Raw genomic sequence first — 13377 nt, 5'->3', positions numbered from 1 at the left:
GCTTGTTCTGGGTTCAAAAGGGGGGTATTTGGCACTGAAAACTCATTCCAGCCATGGTGAGGCCAGCGCAACTGTGCCTGCAGAAAGAATTTTGCTCTGTCACTACTTCACTCACCAAAACAAGCAAAGACTTGGTTCCTTCTGCCTCACATGTATCGGCAAAAGCTTTGTGAACTGCTTTTTCAGTTAGGGTGAAGCTGATGTTTGCAAGCCTACCGATGACTGATCAATACATTCTGATAGACTTTTCCCATCAGAACATTTATTTTTCCAACAGGACACTGAGTTCACAAACAGATGAAGGCTTGCACAAGAAATCGTCTGCCTCGGTTTGGCAGCAAACAGAAAACACGAATATTTTTCTTTATTCTAAACCCAAATTTTTGTGGTTAAATAGAGCCAAAAATATATCTCCCCCTCCCGCTTCTCCCAGACACGAGACATCTCTGAATGCCGAAAGCAACTCTTCCCCACCGCAAATGGACCAAATAAACCCAGCACGAGACTGGTGCTTAGTAGAAACAGATGCGCCTCTAATGCTGTCATCTACAGCAAGCTGCGTCTGCAAACTGATCTTTTATTAACATATTTGTGTGGATGGGAAAGCTGCAGAGGGTGCGTGAACCCCGCTGCCGGGAGCAGGACGCCTGATCGCCCTGTGCCCGCAGGATGCGTGATGGCTTTGTGGGGGCATCGCTGTGGGGCTGCCGGCCACCCCGCAGGGCTCAGCCTTAAAAACAGGCAAATTTCTGTTCTGCACCAGCACTTCAGCCGGTGTCTGGTTCCCCCTGGGCTGCAAGAGAGGAGTTAGAGGGATGTGGGTTGGTTGGCGTCGTGGGTTGTTTCGCTGGGAGTTTCGGCGTGTGCTGAACCGGGTGCTGGCTGCAGGGGAGCTGCAGGAGGAGAAGGAGTCACGGTTGATGCTTTGCTGAGCTGGGACAGACAAGTTTATGAGCTTTGGGGGATCTGTGGAAGGGAAGGTGAGTCCCTGGGCTGCCTGCGGGCGTTCGGCAGTGCCCTGTAGGCTGGGGGGATTAGGATACACAGCCCTGGCCTCAAATTCCCCCCAAGCCCCCACACATGTGCCCCAGGCTGGCATCCCCTCACCCAAAACCAAAGGTTTTCTCCTGGGCAGTTGTCCTACCTTTTGCTGGGAGCCGTAGATGGGCAGCCTGGTGCTGGCCTTCAGTCCCTGGGGTCACTGTGCGGGGGACAAAGCCACATCAGTTCCAAATCTCCACCTCACAGATAGCCCATGCCCACTGCAGCGGGACCAGCGCCAGCTCTGCTGCCTTTCCTGTCCCTGCGAGATGCTCTTGGCACCCGGGCAGCTGGATGTGCTCTCACCTGGGAACTGAGCTGCTATTGAAAATGATGGAAAAATGGGCTTTTTCCCTTCTAATCTGTCTGTTTCGGGCTCTAATTTCCTTCCCCCAGGGTGAGCAGTTTTTCTAGAGCCTTCATAGCCTCCCCAGCAGGCAGAAAGACCTATAAATTCTGGGTGAAACAGAAAGAAACACTCATTAAAATGCCCATGGGGTCTGTGAGTAGGGCAGAAAGGCAAAGACGAAGCTTTTCACCCCAAGCTTGCATTTTCTTCCCACAATTTCCCCAAAGCTGCATCTATCCGAGCTAACTGCTACGTCCCACCTGGTTTTCACTCGGAAGCAGCATTACGTGGTGCGAGGGTCAGAGTCGGCCTCTCTTCTGGTCTCGTCCTCTCCCTCGGGGTGCCTGGGGACAGAGATGGGTGAGCTGTGCCGATTGCAGCCCAGGGGCAAATTGCTCTGAAACCTTGTGGGACCAGAGCCTCTGGACTAATTTGGCTTTTTAAATGAAAGATGTTAGCTTGCTGAGATCAAGCACCTCAACTCCTGTCCCACAAAGTATTGCTGCAGCACAGTTTAGCCTGGAATATGCTGATTTTATCCAACAATCCTTTTTTTTTCTGTTTTGTTTTTTTTTTTTCTTCCAGAAACTAAATAAATCATGCAAGTCCTCCATCACCCACTCTCTCCAATCAGCCATCCCTTTGTCACCGCCCATCCGTCCCCTGGGCTTTGGAACTGGGTCAGTGAGCAACATCCAGCAGTGGTTGCTTCCCACTGAAATTCATAGAAAGCGGATTTGGCCTCTGTGTGCTTTCCAGTGCCCCAAATTTGCCTTTTCAGCACCCATCTCAGCCAGCCTGGGGCAGGGTGGCTGGGGGAGCAGGCGATGCCCAAGTACAGCCCTCAAAGGGACCCAGGGCTCTGCCAGCCACATGTCCCCACATTCCTCTGCTCTTCCAGTGCTCATGGCTTTGCATTGTTGCTACCTGGTAGGTTCTGGATGCCCTTGAATCTTTATCCCTGGCCATACTTGGCTGAAATAAGCCACTTTTTGCAGGGGTGTCAAACTCATTTTCACCGGGGCCACGTTTATACAGTCCTAAAATTGCATTTGGCCCTTTGAAGGGAACTGTGAGGCTGATGTGGCCCCCGGTGAAAATGAATTTGACACCTCTGACTTATTGCCTGTGGAAACCAGGCAAAGGAGGGAGCAGCTTCATCTTGGGATCCTCACTCTTGCTCTGCTTTCAGTATTGTACCAGCCTGGTTATGCCTGATGGTAAAAGGGAATTTGTGCTTGATGGGATGAGAACTCGTTTCATCCCAGGGAATGTGGCTGAAACAGGGACAGGAACCTCCTGAAGCTGCCGAAGGAGCCCTGCAGAGTGCAGGTAAAACCTATCCCTGCCTCCTGATACCCAGCTGGCTTTTCCACTTCTGAAGCGCAGCACCTTTTCAGTGCTAGAATTTGGGGTCACTTTCAATAACTCGCTCAAAAATCAGAAGAAAAAGCCAGAGACACTCTCTGAGTCACTGGCATGTTGTTACCAAGGACACTAAGGTTCCTGATTTTGAAGAAGAGATTAATTACATTCTACAAATAGACATTTTATCTGCATTGAAGAGCAGCAAGAGCTAGTTCTTTTAGAGTAGCTCATTATGTATCAGCAGGTAGTATTGTGACAGATGTAGGAATCCAGTCGTATTGTCACTAGGGTTTAATCATCAGAAAGCTGTCTTCCCCAGGTCAGCTTCTACTGAGGATTTGTAATATTTACATAGCACTCGGGGCTGGCTTCTTTATTGCCGGAGTCTGTATTCACCCGTCAGTCTTTCATTATGCATGTGCCAGTATTAATTGCATTTAGAAATGAGATTCTAAAGGAGAAGTGAGAGCTATTTAGCTCTCCATTCAGCTTGAAAGCCAGCAGCCTTCTGTGTGACAGCTCTCGAGATGTTCTTGTGCTCGGCTTTCTCTCCAGCTGAAAAGCAGGTGTTGGAGAGAGTTGGTGTCGGAGCCACTGTATCAGCACTGCCTTTTGTGCATGCCCAGACATTTATATAACCGGCAGGATAATGACTCCGCAGAAGTGGCACAGAATTGACCCTTCTGGTACTGGATTCAAAGGCAGCAAGTGGATCTGCTCAGCTGCTAAATGGATACAGGGGGGAAAGTGATGCTAAACCTTGTCTCCCATGGAAAAAGGGGGGTCATTTTCCTGCTGATGGATTTGGGGGTTGTCGGCTTGGCTGTGCCTGCAGCACTTTGGAACTGTGTTTGTGGCTTTGCTAATGTATTTAAAGTCATACAGAGATTCAGCTGACACTTGTCTGTGCATGCCTGCTGCGCGCTGACGGCTCCAGCCCGGAGATGCAGAGCCCTATGCCGCCGCTGCCAGCCGTGCCTGGGCGGTAGAAATGAGGAGGTCACGTCCTGCTCCCCAGAGGGCACTAAGCTTGAAGGTTAAATGCAGATGATGCCAAGCTACCAGCTCTGTTTTCTCCAGCCTGAGGTGCAGAGGGTCTGCTCTCGCCTTGCAGTGCAGGGTGCAACGAGGGTGTCCTTGTGGGGGGAGAGTTGAGTGCAGGCACCAAATGCTCCCTCTTCCCATGGCCCAGTTCTAGGAAAGCAACCCTTCTGGAGCCTGGGGGGTTCATGTCCAGCCTATTGTGTGAGGGCTGAGAAGGCAGCAGTAAAGGCAAATTCACATTTCACTTCCCCAAAGCGCCTCCATTGATTTGCCACAGTCCAGCCCTGCCCCATGAAGCCCCCGACTGGTTCCCTCTCTTCCCAGCAGGATCCTGTGGGTGCTTCTGGGCTCCCTTGGGTCCTTGCTGCCCTACATCCCCCCTGTACTGCACCAGCACCGACACAAAACCCAGGGCTCCGGGTCAGCGGCACCTCCAGCTCCCTAAACCCAGATACTGCTGAGCAGCAGGTGGGGAGCAGCTCCTGCCAGGATGGGACCGGAGGGGGAGAACATGAGAAAGGTAAACAGAGCAGACATCCTTAACCAGCCCTGGCCCCCAGCCAGGACCTTCTTGTTAAATACCACGTTAAACAAAGAATAAATCACTGCTTGTTGAGGAAACCTGAGCACCCAAGCCCAAGGAGTCCTGCATGACCTTCCTGTTCCTTCATGAGGAGGTTAGTCCAGGCTGGCACTTCAGTTTGTCTTTCACCTCCAGTGAGGGGGAGCAGCAGACCCTGCAGCTGGGCTTTTAGGAGGAAACCTTTCAAACCTCTCATTTTGGGATGGTGGCAACCAGCTCCAGGGGCCAACCCCAACCCCATGCACCCACAGCTGAGCCCCCCAGCCCTGTGAGTGTGGGCCAAGGACAACCTGCCTTGTCCCTGACAGCCCCAAGGCTTATAAATAGAAGACGGGACGTGAAGGAGGTCAAGTGAGCCGGGGATTTCACATAATCTGATCTTGCCTGTGCTGTTTGTTTGTGTCCTTTGCCCAGGATGCACGCTCTGCTCTGCACACGGGGACGTCAGAGCCAGGGGGACGTTCCTGCACCAAGGCAGCTTTATCCCATGGAACATGTGAGTTCCTGTCTTTCTTCACTGTGTGTTGGTTTTCAGGGATGTCTTCAATTCAGGGGTCACCCAGAGTAGTGCACATATGGAAAATCCTGGTCTTTGTTGCTGTATGGGGTCCTAGTGCCTGCCCAGCCTGAGCCTGGTCCTGTAGCTCATTGAAATCCAGTTGGATCGAAACTGGATTGAGGTTCTGATGCCTTGGGTCTGTTTGAGGTCTGGAGGATGCTACCTGCCCTCCACCGTGCCCATCCAAAGCCTCAGTCCTTCTGCCTCGGTCACCTTTACCACTTGTCCCAGCCCTGGTCTGGCAGCAGTTCTTTCTCTTGCTTCTGCAACGTCTCTTTTCCAAAGTACAAAAGGCTGGTGACAAATTCTCTTCTGGTATAAAGCTGTCAGTGGAACTGCTCTGATTTATGACAGCAGAGAGCAAGGTCAGTAGATGAATGTCCAAAACAGAGCAAGTAGAAAACCTCTTAATAGCCACTGGTCTTCAATGGTGAAAGCAATTAATCACTAGAAGAGCTAATCTAGCAGCACATGGCTTCTCTGTCGGCTGGTGTCTTTGCATCCTGACCTGGTGCCAGTCCGAAGGCTGCAGTGGGGCTCAGATGAAGCTTCTCCCGACCATCCAGCTGTGAGTCTCCCTGGGGCTCCAGTGCTGTGCTGGGGACCCCACAAGCTGAGTCCATGCATGCTCTCTCTCCCCACCCTGTGTTGCTGTCCCACTGCCCACAGGTTGACAATGGTGATGATGATGGCAGTCAGGTGTGAGGTCTGACCAGGCTGCAGGGCCTGGTTTAGATGTGGTGGAACAGCTGCTGATCCTTGCATGAGTGGAAAGAGACACAGCAGCCCGTCTTTCTCTCCTAACCCCAGCTTTTTCAGCTCCAGGCTACATCCTACCTCCTCCTGTGAGGTTTTGTGCTTTCCCACTGCTTGCTAAAAGCAAGGACATGGTAGCTGAGCCACAACCATCCCTGGCACCTCCTCCCACACCTGCACATTTTTCTTGCTCCTAAAAGGGTGCCAAGCCAGCTGCACAGCTGTCCCCGCATCCCTGCCCAGGCACCCAAAGGCAGCTCCCATGGGCACAGCTTGTGCTGTGGCTGGAGCCGCCTCCCCGCTCGCTGCCAGCACTGCTGCCATCACTTCAGGTGACCTGTCCCTGAGCCATGTCCCATCACGTGTCCCCCCAGCGCTGCCTGCTCGCCCAGCAGCATCCCAAGGGGCAGACCTGCTGGCTGCCAGCTCTGCTGGCCTCGCCAGCTGCCCCTGTGCCCCCTGCCCTGAGACAACCCCCACCTCTGCAGCAAGCACTTTTGCTCAGGCACCCAATTAATGAGTCCTTAATTTAGTCCTGATGCTGCAGGTAGCAAAGGGAGGGCTGTGGTACTCAGGCCAGGAGATGCCTTCCCTGCTTCCAGTCTTGTTTCTCCCTCTCTCGACTTAATTGTCTCGTTAAGTGTCAATTTGACCTCCCCACGTTCAGATGTCTCCAATCTCCACTGGTAAATAGATTTGTGCATCTCCAGCAGAAACCTCCTTGATCTGAGCCTGGCATGAGGGTGATGCTTGACCTTGCCAAGACTGTGGTCCCACTGCCGCTGAGCTGAAGCCAAGCAGGTGCTGAACAGGAACAAAACTCCCTCCCAAAAGCCACGGGGAGCTACAGGTAAGTGGAAGTTGCAGCTGCCAGCCCTGTGCCTGTCGCATGGTGAGGATGCACTGAGTAGGAGGTGACACTGCGCTCCGGTCACAGCTTTGTCATTGACTTGATGGGGGACTGCAGCAAGTCCCTTTCCATCTGCTCTCTGCCATCGCCTGGGAGCTGGGACGGGAGTGAGTGTGTGTGTGGCACGGAGCGCAGCACTGCAGTGTGGTGGTTCTTCTGAAAAGCCAACACTGAGCTGATGTTCTCAGCCACCCTCCATACCCAGACCCTCACCACTGCTCCCAGCACTCAGGGATGGAGCAGGACCTCCCCAGGGCTATTTTGCATGAGAAGGTTTGGTAGCTGGGTTTTGCTGAGTGTCATTGGCAGCCTGGGGATGTCCCCATGGCTGAGAGTGCTGCTCAGTCTCCTCTCCAGCCACGATATGAAGACAAACAGGCAGCCAGGCTGCTTGTCTGGATGGATAGCAGGGCGCTGGGCTGCTTCATTTAGGAAACACCTTGATCATTGCATATAAAAGCATCCCAGGAGTTCAGATCTGTCCCTGTGCACCAGAAAGTCAGGAGATCATTCCTGCATGTCTTCCTTGCTCGCCCTGGTGCAGCGAGGAGGAGGTCACAGCACAGACAGCTCCCCTCTGCCCTGCACGAGGAAATGGCTGGCGCCCAGAAGATCGAAACTAGAAGGAAACCAAATATCTCCAAGGGCGGGTCTTAGGCTGAGTAGCAAGATCCTCCACCCCAGGTCCACCCCTCACCCTCTTGTCCCAAGCCCCAGGGCCCCAAGGGGACAGGAGAGGACATACGGTTCCACTTTGTTGAAGAAGCGGCGCCGCAGCATCATGACGAGTGTGCCGAGGAGCAGGAGGGTGGTACACATGGCGCTTCCTCCATCACCCCCAGTGCCACCGGCCCCACGCGTCCCTCCCACAGGCACCGCTCAGCCCGGGGTTGTCACCTGTGCCTGGCTGGCCTGTCACCCCAGCTGGTGGACACCTCTCCCCAGCAGCCACCTGAAGGCTCTCAGGGCTGGTTTTAGGAAGAATTAGAGCAGGATCAGATCTAATTAAGAGGCAACAAATGAGGACGCTTTCCTCTGACCTTCAGGCAGGAGGGAGCCAAGCAGCTGGACTGTGACCCCTTGAGCACTTAATTGGTTTTGGCTTGAGGAGCTCAGGCCCTGTATAGTCTTTATCCCCACACCTTGGCCAGGCGGGCTCTGGGAGGGACATGTGATGGACCTTCCCACCCCATCCACCCAGGCCATCTTCCTGCCCCCTTTTCCCCGTCACCACCAGGGCTGGGTGCTCACCTCTGCTCCCCACTTCACCCACCTTCCCCCTGCTCCTCCTTTGCCTCCCGCTCCCTTTTCCCTCCTCCTGCCAGACCTGCCTCAGCCCACTCCCCCCTTCCCAGCTCCTGTAATCTGACAGGCTCAGACCTGCATGTAATTCCCCATGGACGCATCTCAGCCAGCTGATCCCGAGACCCTGTCTGCATCCTCCCATTGCCCGGGCTGGGTTTGCCTCCTCCTCTCCGCTCTGCCATCGCTCAGCAGCACGCACACCTCTCCCCACAGCATCGCTCTGGCCCCATGGTGTCCCCACAGACCTCTGTGCATGGCGTCTCACCAGGGAAGCCTTTCCCTGGCCTGTAAACTCCATGGATGTCCCACCCATGGGCTGTTAAGTGCCTTTATTCCCCTTGTCCCAGCTCAGCTCTTTGCAATGCAAAACACATTTTGTGGAGTCAGGTGACTTTGTGGATTTAGGTTAAAGAGAATAAATGGGGAAGAATCCTCTGTAAGAGACAGAGAGGGAGGAAAAGAGCTGTGTGTTCACACGCGTGCATGTGAACTCACACATGAGGCTTAATAGTGCACAAAGGTCCTGACCAGAGGAGCCCCAGAGCAGGCAAAAGGATTTTGAAACGAGAACCGAATCCAAGTGACCTGGATTGATCTGGGTTTAATGACTGGTTGGGTTTGAAGGAAAAAGCAAAGCTGAGATTTACAGGAAGCCTGGCTTTCCATCCCCGACTAGCCAAGGATGGAGATGCCCCAAGTCCAGCGGTGACAGGGGCCTGGGACAGCTGTGGTTAGTCCCCTCTTGGTGGACATGTCCTCTCAAAGTGCTCCAAACCCCACAAACAACAGTCACGAGTACCACTTGAAATGTTAGTAAAATCAAATCCCTCTAAGCCCATCCAGTAAACAGTCCCAATCCCTGAACTTGGGGGTCAGCCAAGGGCAGAGGGGACGGTTCCGGCCTTGTTGCTGGCACCAGCAGGATGGGAAGCCTTGGGGAGGGCGGTGGGTGTTTCATCCCAAGAGTGTCCTCCAGTCAGATGGAAACAAGAGTGAATAATTCTTTCCCAAGTGGAAGTCAGGCCGGAGGGTGCGGCGCTGCCTTACGCAAGGTGCTGGGGAGCATGCAGGGTGGCCAAGCTCGACGTCCCGGCCGGCCGCGCTGGAGCACGCTGGGCTCCCGGGAGCACGTTTCGGTATGCGGGGAAGTTGCCGAAGCCAAATAAACAGCAGCTGCTGGCTGAGCTGGAGCCCAAGAGGCTGGAAGGACCTTCTTTTCCTTGGCAATAGGCAGCGGTGGCTTTCGTAATCCCTGGGAGGACATTGCTGCTTGCAAAGCCATCTCCCCTCGCGGAGACCCAGCCGGGCTGACACCAGGAGTCTCTGCTCTTGCGCCCCAGGTGCTGTCTGAGGCCCTGGGAAAGAGCAACTGCAGGAATTTGCTCGTTCATGGGCTTGCTTACAAGTGCATGGATCTCCAGAACGGAACAGGAGCCATGACCTGTAGGCACGAGCCCTGGGTGACCATGGGTGCCAAAGGGACCCAGTACAGGGTGCCAGTCCCTCCGCTTCCATGACATTGGGTGACCTCAACAACCAAAACTGGCCCCATGTGGGAGCGTATCGCTTCCAAACACTCTTGATTGACACCGAGAGATGCTCGGTTCAAAGGCAAGGTAATGTGAGCAGATTAGTTAATGCTTCTTGCCCTAGCCCTTGAGAGCAGGGCTGGAGCGGCAAGGCAGACTTAATGGGTTTTGAAGGCTTTTCTTTTTAAGATATGAATCAATGAAGCTGTACGGGGAGCATGGATAATGTGATTGGAATAAGAAACAGGGCTTGTCTTTGAACCGAAGCGAGGTCCCTGACAGTGTTTACTTCATGTCCTGGCACTAAACGCAAGATGACATGAATATATTAACTTGCTGGCTTTCCTGAGCAACCCCTGCCACGCTCAGACCAGCTTCAGGAAGGAAAAGAGCAGCAAAGAGAATCTGTTTGGAAGTGTCGACTTGTTTCCCAATAACCCTGTCATCCTCGTTTACTGCTGACGGGTCCAGCTGTGACAGGGGCTGTGCTCCTGGGGGGGCAGCCGGTTCCTGCCGGTGGGAGAGCTCAGCACGGGAGGACAAGGGGGAAGGTGGTGACACCGGAGGCTGGTCAGTGTCCGAGGAAGTTTAGCACCCAGCTGGTGGCCTTGTCTGTGCAGCCCCATGGTGCTGGATCCGTCACCTGCTTCCTGAGAAAGCATCTCTTGCTTCATCCCTCCCAGTTTGCATCACAAGGTTTCAGTTTCCTCAAATCCCAGGGTGGGACTGGGGGGGTTTTGCAACAGTTCCCAGGCTGGGACCAGGTTGGTCTGGGTGGGAAGGGCTCTCCAGGGCTGCTGTGGCAGCTTCTTGCCCTGCCTGCGAGCACCGGGCAGCACCCAGATCCACTCCCAGGGCCTCTCTCTGCTTCCTTTTGTTCCCCTGCATTTCCTAATCCTTGTTTTGTTTTGTTTTTAGATTGTGTGGGTTGGTAGGGACGTTTTGCGGTGGGAGGCAGAAAGCTGACACAAGGTTCGAACAGGTCACAGGGAGGCTGTGCTGGCCTCATCTCACCCACCCGCTGCTGCCGAGAGTCCTGCCCGGGTGTCTTCATCCCATCCTTCATCCTGGGCATCACCCCAGCCCTGCTGCCGTGCTGGTCCCCAGCCGCTGTCCCCAGCACCCCACATCATCCTGCTCCCATCATGGGAGTGGTGGGCTGGAGGTTGGGGTGGATACAGGGGTTGCAAGAGAGGAGGGTGGTCACCAGGGGCTCAGGGCAGATCCCACTGCGGGGTTTTGCTTTGGTGGCACCGCAGACCTCAATTTCTGCACAAAGCTGCACTTGTGGGACTTCAACTGCAGAGAAGTTGAACCCTGTTTCCATGTAGGAAGGAGAGTCAGGGTTGGTTTGGTTCCAACATGTTCCATACCAGTTCTGGAAGCTCCTCTTGAGCTCTGGTTTCAATCCAAGGAAGAAGAATGTCTGCCCCGGCTCTGCTCCACACAGCCAGCCTGGGTTCAACTTCCCCGGGGCTGCCCAAGGCAGGGTGGGGGGACAGCAGCTCCCAGCGCTGTCACCTCGCTGGCTCAGCTCTTCCCAGCTGTGTTGGGGACATGGAGCTGGGGGGAATCCCAGTCTCTTGATGCTACTGGTCTTTATGAGTTAATTAGCAATAGAGTGTGCCAGTAACACAGACAATAGCTGCATGATTAAACTGGGATCCCATGACATCCTGCATGGGCTCACCACCCCACCGTGACGGAGGGGCAGACAGCAATGGAACCCCAGCAGGATCTGGGGGGATCCTGTAGCCCCTTAAGCCCCCTCATGTTGTCCCCAGCTCGTTCCCACAGTGACAGCTCGCAGGGCACAGGTGCTGCTGGCACAGAGCTGGAGCATCGGGATTGTGCACAAGTCTCCTGGGATCGCAGAAGCCAGGGGAAGGAAACCTGCAATAAGCACAGAGCATTTATACAGGCTTTAGATTAAATCCTTCCCTCCCGGGGCATCTGGCTGGAGCGGGCGCTGCAAATCCCTTTCCTAAAGTCTTGTTATTCCTTTTCAGGCCAGGACCGTGCAGTTGGCAGCAGGACTGGATTAGGAAGATGCAGAGAAAAGCACTGCACACCAGGGCAATGCCGGGTGAGCTGGGCTGATGACCAGCGGCTTCGCTTCAGCAATGACAAGTCCAGTGTCTCCAGGTGAGACAGTGCAGCAGCCTGGAGTGGTTCTGGGAGGAGATGAGAGGTGGCTGCTGGGAAGGACAAAGGACAAACACCCAGCCTGGCACACACATGTGCCCTCAATGGCCCTCGGCCACCTCTGCGGGAGCAAAAATGACAAAGAGCCGTAGCCGCATCTTCTACCTCCCACCCTGACCAGAAGGTCTCAGGGAAGTGACTTTCCAGGGGACACAAGAAGTCACCCACGTTTCTCCAAGAACCACTTAACGAGGGTGTCCCCATGCACGAGAGAAGCTGGGCTCAGCCTAAGGGTCTGGATTTGGGGGTTCCGCCTTTGCCTCAGCGACCACGGAGGAGTCAAGGGTGGGGATCTGCTGTCAGCTGCATCCCACACGCTGGAGAGATGAAGTCTCGGGTTTTTTTACCTTCACCTCCCACTCGAGGATCGGGAGCCAAGTACATTTCTCATTGCACCCAGCACACGGGGAGGAGGAGAGGCAACATGGGGGGGAACAGGGGGCGTGGGAGAAGCTGGTGGAGGTGCGGACACTTCCCACAGGGATGCGGCAGAGCCTCGGGGGTCCTGGATCCCATCCCCACCCCCTGCGCCTGTGGGAATGGAGGATTTCCCACTTACTTTTCTAATATTCTAAGATCTCTAAATGGAGACTCTTGAACCAAGACCGTTTGGCTGCCGGTGCCAAGGAGCCAGGCTCACGCTGCAGCCACATACCAGGCTGTGAGCCCAGCTTTGCCTAAGGCACAGAGTCCAAAAGCTTCTAAGAATCCTTGTCTTTAAACACACAGTGAGTAAAAACTTAACCAGTGGTCCACCTAGATTATTGCCCAGTCATTCATATTTGTCAGAATTCGAGGCTTTTTTCCGTTTTTGAAAGCACTAGTGCTGCATTGCAGTTTTGCTCTGGTTTTAAGCCGGGTCTAAGCGCAGCAGCTCTTCTCCTGCATTTTAAAGAGAGGGCGATACGCTTGGCCGTGCCCTGCCAGGTCCAGAGGGGACATTTCTCTGCTGCATGGTGGCCACCTGGGGACATTGTAGTTAATATTTGAGCTTTGGCTCACGGGTCCTCATCCCAGTGGCTAATGGACAGGAGGAAAAGCCAAACTTTATGCTAGCTGATGAAAATCTGATTATTTAGAAGCTGGAGGTGGTGCTATTGGGGACCTGAATTATGCCTGACCATGTAGGGTTGCCTGCGTTCCTGTGGGTTTGGTAGATCCCAGTTAAGCCCAGGTTTGTGTCTCCAAGCCAAGGGGTTCACTGATATGTGGGGCTCTCAGTTCGTCCCAGCATGAAGTTGGTGGGGGACCCAGAATGGGGGACACGTGGGCAGCAGCTTCTCCGCCAGCTCCCATTAGATCTGCAAGAGCCAGTTTGCTGACATTACTGGTTTGGCTGCTCTTAACCCAGTCTGGTATTGAGGAGAAATAACAGCTTTTTGCCCTCTGCATATCTGCAATAACGAACCTTCAGCCCCCAAACGGGCTGAGCCACCCCCAGCCCCTGCCTGGCTGGTGTCAGAGCTGCACCCTCAGCCTGACTGTCCGTCCGCCCCTCTGTCTGTCTGCCCTGGCAGGGTGCAGGAGGCGGCTGTGAACACCAGGCTGCTTCTCTTGTCTCTGATCCCCCTCTGGGGGATTGTTGGTTATTACAAGTCTTGGTAGTATTTTCCTTCTCTCTGTGCAAATGGACTGTGCTGCGGGTTTAATGTGCCAGATTTTTTGGGAGCTGGAAATGGCATTTGGGTAAAAAAACAGCCCAAAAGGGCACACACGAAGGCGACGGGA

At 54.2% G+C, this 13377-nt stretch overlaps 1 long non-coding RNA gene across 1 annotated transcript; it reads right to left on the bottom strand.

Moving 5' to 3' along the window:
* Positions 1-245: 245 nt before the first annotated feature.
* Positions 246-3063, bottom strand: LOC102096604 (uncharacterized). Its single transcript, XR_002414406.2, has 4 exons — positions 1651-3063; positions 1348-1497; positions 1145-1201; positions 246-893 (listed from the first exon to the last, which is right to left on the bottom strand). It is a non-coding gene; the product is annotated as an uncharacterized LOC102096604 (long non-coding RNA).
* Positions 3064-13377: the final 10314 nt, after the last annotated feature.

Source organism: Columba livia, chromosome 18 (assembly GCF_036013475.1).
Source record: "Columba livia isolate bColLiv1 breed racing homer chromosome 18, bColLiv1.pat.W.v2, whole genome shotgun sequence".
Classification (NCBI taxonomy): Eukaryota; Metazoa; Chordata; class Aves; order Columbiformes; family Columbidae; genus Columba; species Columba livia.
This window is presented reverse-complemented; position numbering and strand designations above follow the sequence as displayed.